This window comes from Benincasa hispida, chromosome 1 (genome assembly GCF_009727055.1).
Source record: "Benincasa hispida cultivar B227 chromosome 1, ASM972705v1, whole genome shotgun sequence".
In the NCBI taxonomy this organism is placed as follows: Eukaryota; Viridiplantae; Streptophyta; class Magnoliopsida; order Cucurbitales; family Cucurbitaceae; genus Benincasa; species Benincasa hispida.
In genome coordinates, this window is record NC_052349.1 from 30,300,259 (window position 1) to 30,307,213 (window position 6,955).

Here is a 6,955-nt window from a genome sequence, read left to right on the forward strand (position 1 = left end):
CATGCAAGTCGACTCAGAAAGCGAAGCCAGATCAAGAAAAGTAGGTTGGTGGTCACGAGCACAATGACAAGAAATCTATACGTTAACACTATAAATTCTATTTTTTTCTTGATATTTTTTGGAAAATTTATCATTGATCTTTTGAGATTATGATAGCAGTTTATCGGTATTTATCAATGTCTATCACTGATAGACAATGATACTTTGCTATATTTGAAAATATTTTGAATAATTTTCTATATTTAAAAACCACCTCTTTTTTAAATGGTATGACATTAAATTAATATAACCAACCAAACAAAAATTACATCATTAACTAACTTAACCTACTCATATTTTCATTACATCAATAGTTCTAAATTGCTCATTTTTTTCCCAACAAAAAAGAAAAAGAAAGTTAAGAGCAATTTTGATCAATATTTTTTTAGTATAACAATTGGGGTGAGGATTCGAACCATAAACATCATAGTTATTAGCATACTTCAATGTCAATTGAGTTATGCTCTCTTTGACAAGTTGAATCAATATTAATATGTTTCAATTTTACTCATTTTATTATAATAAATGCGGACTAATATTTTAAACTTACAACATCAAATAGATGAGTGGATTTCTTTAATCTTTTAACTGACCATACATTTTTGTTTATTGACTTATCTAATGGAGCATTTTAGTGTGTATGTGTTTTTTTTTTCTTATTTGAAAATTATTTGATTTTTCTATTTTTAACTTTTCAAAATTTAGACTTATTTTTTCACTAAATTAAGTGTATTTTAACGAATGTAAATTATGTCTCATTGAGTGTAACTCCTACCTAAATTAAAATTTAGAAAAAAAAAAAAAAAAAAAAACGGCTCTCCTACAGTCCGGACAAAATTTAATTTTTTTTTGTATTTTCATAAGATAGTGAACATATTTATTTCTTTTTAAAATATCCAATAATATTAATATTTTAATGGCAAAGGAGATAGAGAGAGAGTTCACGTGTTGCCGAAGAACAAGCTAAATTAAATGTATTCAGAAAGCTAGTTACAACAAAACTAATTGTCTATTCTCACTTCTCAGAATTATTTCACCAGAACAACCATTCTACTTGAATGATTTCTTCATTCTTATCCTTTAATTTCCGAAAGTTTCTAATATGGACGTATCTATATAATATAAAATAAAGACAATGAATTGAAAGTAGAAAATCAAGGAAATAAAGCCCAATGCTGGCTACATGTCATATCTTTGTACATATCAATACTAGATATTAAAAAATAATAATAATAAAGACAATGAATTGAAAGAAGAAAATCAAGTCGAGAGCTGACTGCCTGTTGCTGGCAAACATAACCTTTTTAGCTCAAACTAATTACAGATATAGCATTAATAAATATATATATATATATATATATAATATTTATATATAATATAATAAATATGGTCAATTTTGATTCCATCCCATACAAAAACACTAAAAAATCCATCATAATCTAATAAGTTTAAATTTTATTCCACGATAAAATTGCATTATCGACTATTCGGACGCAACCTTTCCAAAATCGATCAATGATTCGGATTCGCCTTTCCATTCATCGACGATTCACATCCATCCAAATTCATCGTCGATTTGCTTTTTAGTGATAGAATCTCTAGCGAATTGATCGATGATAATTTAATTTCTTCCTTTTTTTTCGAAAAACACTCTTCCAACATTTGTCAAAATCCTAATTTTTGAAAGTGTAGCATAAGTTGATTGAACTTATGTGTAGGTTGATTATTCATTCTTTTTTATTGGGGTCTATCGATGATAGAAATACTTCAATAGGCTTGGTTAAAATGCATATTTAGGCCTCATACACATGGAGATATTTTTGGTTTCACCCGAAAGGCCTCATACCAATGAAAATAGTCATCCTCACTTATATACCCATGATCCTCCACTTATCTAACCAATGTGGGACTTTGGTCGCATTTCCAACAAGAGTCTATCGTGGTAAGTTTCTATCACTGATAAACTTGAAGAGATGAATTATATCAATGATAGGGTTATCAATGATAGATTTCACCACTTCAAGTATATTAGTGATAGAAACATATCTGCGATAAGTTTATGATAGACTTCCACTACTTAAAATATATCAGTTATCAGCTCTACTATTGATAAACTTGAAGTGTTTAGTTTGTTGGGCTGAAATGTTTTTACTATTTTAATAGATTGATACGTGAAAGACAATTATGGAAAGTGAATAAAGAAAAAGGGGGCAAAAAGAACCTTAAAACTTGAAGAATCATTAAAAAAAAAAAAAAAAAGAAGAAGAAGAAGAAGAAGAGTGAAAAAGAGGAAGGTGAATACTATATTAATATTAGTATAATATCATTTTTAAGTTGTACTTTAGCATATTTTATAAAATATATATATAATATATATATATATATGGAAAAATCTTAAAGAAAGTTGGAATTCCACTTTGAAAGTCACAGTTTATGTCAAACTGGGAGTGATAGACAATATTATTAAAAGCTTAGATTCTAGCTGTTTATCTTTGGTTAAGGAAGGATGTTTTGGGCTTTTGCTAGGTTTAAAAATGTCCAAAGTACTTTTACAACTTCTAGCACATTAAATTAGAAGACAATGTGTGTCTCTATTGATAACAATGTTCTTCTTTTCAAATATTGAAGATAATAATGTAGAGCTCGGGTTGAGGGGTTTTTCTTTGATTGCATGATTAAATTGTTACTAATACCCTATTGAGGATGCTTTAGATGAAACTGAAGAAAGTAATTCAGAGAATTAAACAATCATTTTTTTAAAAATGATATTAGCGTCACTAGAGAAAATCCTAAGAGTGCATTTAACTGTTAATCTTAAGAGATCATTTACCTATTTTTCTAGTCATTGTAGTGATGAAAGAAAAATAGCAGACTTGCCAATCTTTATTTGTTGAAAAACTTGTGATTAAAAAAAAACCTCATAATTGTGGATTGGAAGCATGTTAAGATGTTGAATGATGAGGAGAAGTTTAGGAATTATCCATGGGGAAGAATGTCTTATAGTCTTACCGTAGAGTTTTTTTAAGAAATCTATTAAGACTAAATCAAGACCAGTCGCCTATCTGCAAGGCTTCCCCGTAGTTTTAGCTTATTGGACATATAAAATACTTCCTAAACTTCGTTCATAAAAAGAATAGGAAATGGTTTCCTAATAATCTTGAAATGGGAATCAACTAAATAATCAGATTGGCAACGTAAGCCCTTGGTCTTGAATTGTAGGGGTGTTCATGTGTTGGGTTGGATTGGGTTGAAAATCTAATTGTTCAAGTTGTAAATTTTTTCAACTCAAATAATCCTTATTAAAAAATGAACCCAACCTAACCCAAACCCAACATTGAAATATTTGGGTTGGGTTGGGTTGGTTCGGGTTAATCGGATCATTATTTAAAATTTTCTTTTAAAAAAAGCAAAACATAAATATGTAAAAATTTAATTGAATTATTTCATAATATTAAATTAAGATTAACACTCAATTTCAATTTATATAGTAAAAATTTTCTTTCTAAAGTGCAAAGAAACTAATTTTGATAGTTGTTAAAGAATAAATTATTCAAAAAATATTTGAAATTAAATAAAATTAAAATCAATATATGTATAAATAATTGTGTTGTGAGTAATAAAAAATATATATTTTAAAGTTAATAATAAAGTCGGGTTGGTTTGGATTATATTAGGTGAACCATGAATCAACCCAATCCATAAAATTTTCATTTATTGAACTCAACCCAACCCAGATGAGTTAATAACTCAACTCAAACTGGTTGGATTGATTGTTTTATCGGGTCATTAGATTTTTTGAACATCCCTATTGAATTGTTTCCTAAAGGAACAATTAAATAATTAAAGTTAAAAGTTAGTTTGGAAAAAAAAAATTAATCTAAAAGAAAAGGAAGAAATAGAAGAAAATGGAATTTTGGAATAGAAAAAGGAATTCGAAAGAGGAATTGCATTTAAAAAAAAATTAAATAAATAAATAAAATAAAGAGAAAGGGATAAGACGAAAAAGAAAGGTGGTGACGAGCCTGAAAATCAGAGCGATTACACCGATTCCCTGAGCAAACCCTAATTTTCTTTGATGAAATTGTAGAGGGACGTGAGGAAGAGAAGTTCGAGGGTTTTCCGGAGTGATTGGAGCTGTGGAGGTTGAGGAATTTGAATGAAAAATCGGGTTAAGTCTGAATTTTGGACAGTCTGAATAGGCTTAAGTGTTTTGAAGTTTTCAAACTGTAGAAACGAAATTTGAAGCTGAAATTTTGAGGCTAGTAAGTTGAGGTTTCTTAACATTTTTCATGCGTGAAGTTAGAGCTAATTTTGACTGTAAATTGGTGAATTAATAGGAAAATAAAACTACACAGAGTTTCGAGCGAACAGAGAAACGTGGCTTTTGGAGCTGATTCCGTGTTATTCAAGCGTTTTCAAAGCTTCAAATTCTCAAGTTAGTGGGCTAAGATGCTTATTTTAAAGTTGTGCAAAGAAATTTTAGGTTATATGGTTAGAGGTTGATGAATTCAAGCTGGGAAAAGTTCTGAAACTTCTCGCCAAAAACAGGGGGTATCAAGGAATATTTGACCGATTTCAGAAGATTTAGGGCGATTCGAGACTCCAAAATGTGAGGTAAGATAGTTTATAGGATGGTTAAGGGGTTTATATAAATTAATTCGAGTGGATATGGCTGAAATGAGCGAATTTGATCGCCAGAAGTCTCACCGGAAAACTGGCCGAATTTAAAAGAAAATGTGGAGTGGAGGTTGAAGATGACCTCTGTCCGTCATCTTTTGTCCGCCATTAAAAAACTGGAAATCCAATTTTATGATGATTAAGGTGTTCTTAAGCATAATTAGTGGCCCTATTGGTATTAATCATGATACCTTAAACATGAAATTATAAGAAATTAGAATCCTAACTTGAATTTGAAGTTGATTAAATGGTTGGTTTATAAAGTTAACCCTAATTAGGGTTAATGGGAAAATTAGATAAAATTGGACAAGATTAAGATTAATCAAGATGTTCCTAAGCTTAATTTAAGCCTTCATGGGTATCAATTAGATGCTTTGATCTTAGGATTGAATTGATTTGGAATTATAAGTTAATTTTAAGGTAACTTGAGGATTAAAGTATAAGGTGAAATCCTAAATTGGACTAATTAAGGTTTTAGAGAAGTTTAAGTAATGTTATAATATTTTAGAGATTATTTAGGGATTAAGAGAATTATGGTAAAATGAAGAATTTTTTATGCAGTGTTTGGACTGGATAATCATCTAGAGGATAACCATAAGTTAATAATGTGATTTTATGGCCAAGTTCAATTAGGAGAGGCTTATAAATCCGAAGGATCGAGCCCGTAATTGTGAATGACAAATCTAAAACGTTTTCTAAATGTTTCAGTAACTCATACTTGCTTAATTATAAGAATGTCTTCCAAGCAAACTAAGTTTGAAGAGCTATTGTCACATGCTAGTTTAAAAGAATGTTTATAAAGCATGTGTTAAATATTTGTATTTATGTACACAAAGCATGCGTTAGAAGTTTATAAAGATGTGAAAGCTCTTGTTCATGTTACTATGCTTTCAAGTATACATGTTTCTAAAAGAATAAGTTTTATGATGAGCATGATAAACCTAATATTGATGGACTCTGAGAAGGTATTTGGGCCATAGTACCTAAGGTATGACGGTACTTAATTATTACCACGTGCACGTAGGTAGAGTTGATGTTGGTAGTGTTGAGATTACTCCACACCAACTAAGGATTGACGTTGAGGGATTAAGCAAAAGAGTTCTCTCTCAACTAAGGATACAAGTTATGTATTTTTAGAGATACTATGTTTTAAAATATTTTAAGTATGAGTTTGCTTCGCAGTTTTCAGTTTCAAGCATGATGAATATGTTTTATTAGTCACTCACTGGACGAGTAGCTCATTCTTTCAAATGTTTTTCTTTTCCCAGGTAGTGGTCATCTCCCCAGAGGTTAGCTGCCATATTGCTCTGCCACTCAAGGACTCCAGTTAAAAGTCCAAAGTCTAAAGAGAAGTTTTAGGTGTTTATTCTGTAAATGTCTGTACATATATGTTGCTCATATCAGGGACTAGTAAAGTATGTTGGGGCCCATTGAATTCTATACCTGTTAATATGATGTAGTTATGTTGTTGTTGATTCCTATATTTAATATGTAGGTCTATATCAATGATATGATCTCATTAAACTATATCACTGATATGATCTCATTAAACTATGTCATTGATAACTTCTGTCTATAATTATATGAGTATTTCAAATCTTATAAAAAGAAGGTGTTCTGTATAAAATACTAATTAAATATTGTGTTTTTAGCTCTCTACAGTTCCTATTATTGCATCAAAAGAAGAAATGTCATCAGAGTACTTCAAAAAAATTTTAGAGATGGAGAAGAAAAGATTGGAGGAAGGAGAATATGTCGGGGAAAAAGATAAAAAGATTGGAGAAAGAATATCTTCTGTACAAGTAGATATTGAAGGTTTAAAAAGATAACACAAAGAAGATGTTGAAGATTTTAAAAAGGGACAAAAAGATATTCTCGGTATTTTATTTTCTCTAATAGAAATTGTAAACCAGAGAGTCTCGCACAAATGTGAAAGTAAGAGACAATCTCAAGAGTACTTGAAAAAGAATCATCATCCATCATTGAGTCTAGAAATGATAGATGTTGATGTTGATGCTCATATTGAGAAAGTAGTTGAATATGAAACTACTTATGCCAAGGAGAAAGAGGTAAAAGTATTAAAGCCTTCTAATTCTTTTACTTTTATTTTTTTTTCCAATGATAGACTATATAAAGTACATATAGTTTACTAACAACATTTTCATTTTTTTTCCCATTTGGTATACTAATATCCACAGAAGCTTGAAAAAAACCATGAAAAAGAAAAGGAAATAGAAGA

At 29.7% G+C, this 6,955-nt stretch overlaps 1 long non-coding RNA gene across 1 annotated transcript; it reads left to right on the top strand.

Annotated features, from left to right (window-relative positions):
• Positions 1–4,377: 4,377 nt before the first annotated feature.
• Positions 4,378–6,270, top strand: LOC120089125. Its single transcript, XR_005485078.1, has 2 exons — positions 4,378–4,653; positions 5,985–6,270. It is a non-coding gene; the product is annotated as an uncharacterized LOC120089125 (long non-coding RNA).
• Positions 6,271–6,955: the final 685 nt, after the last annotated feature.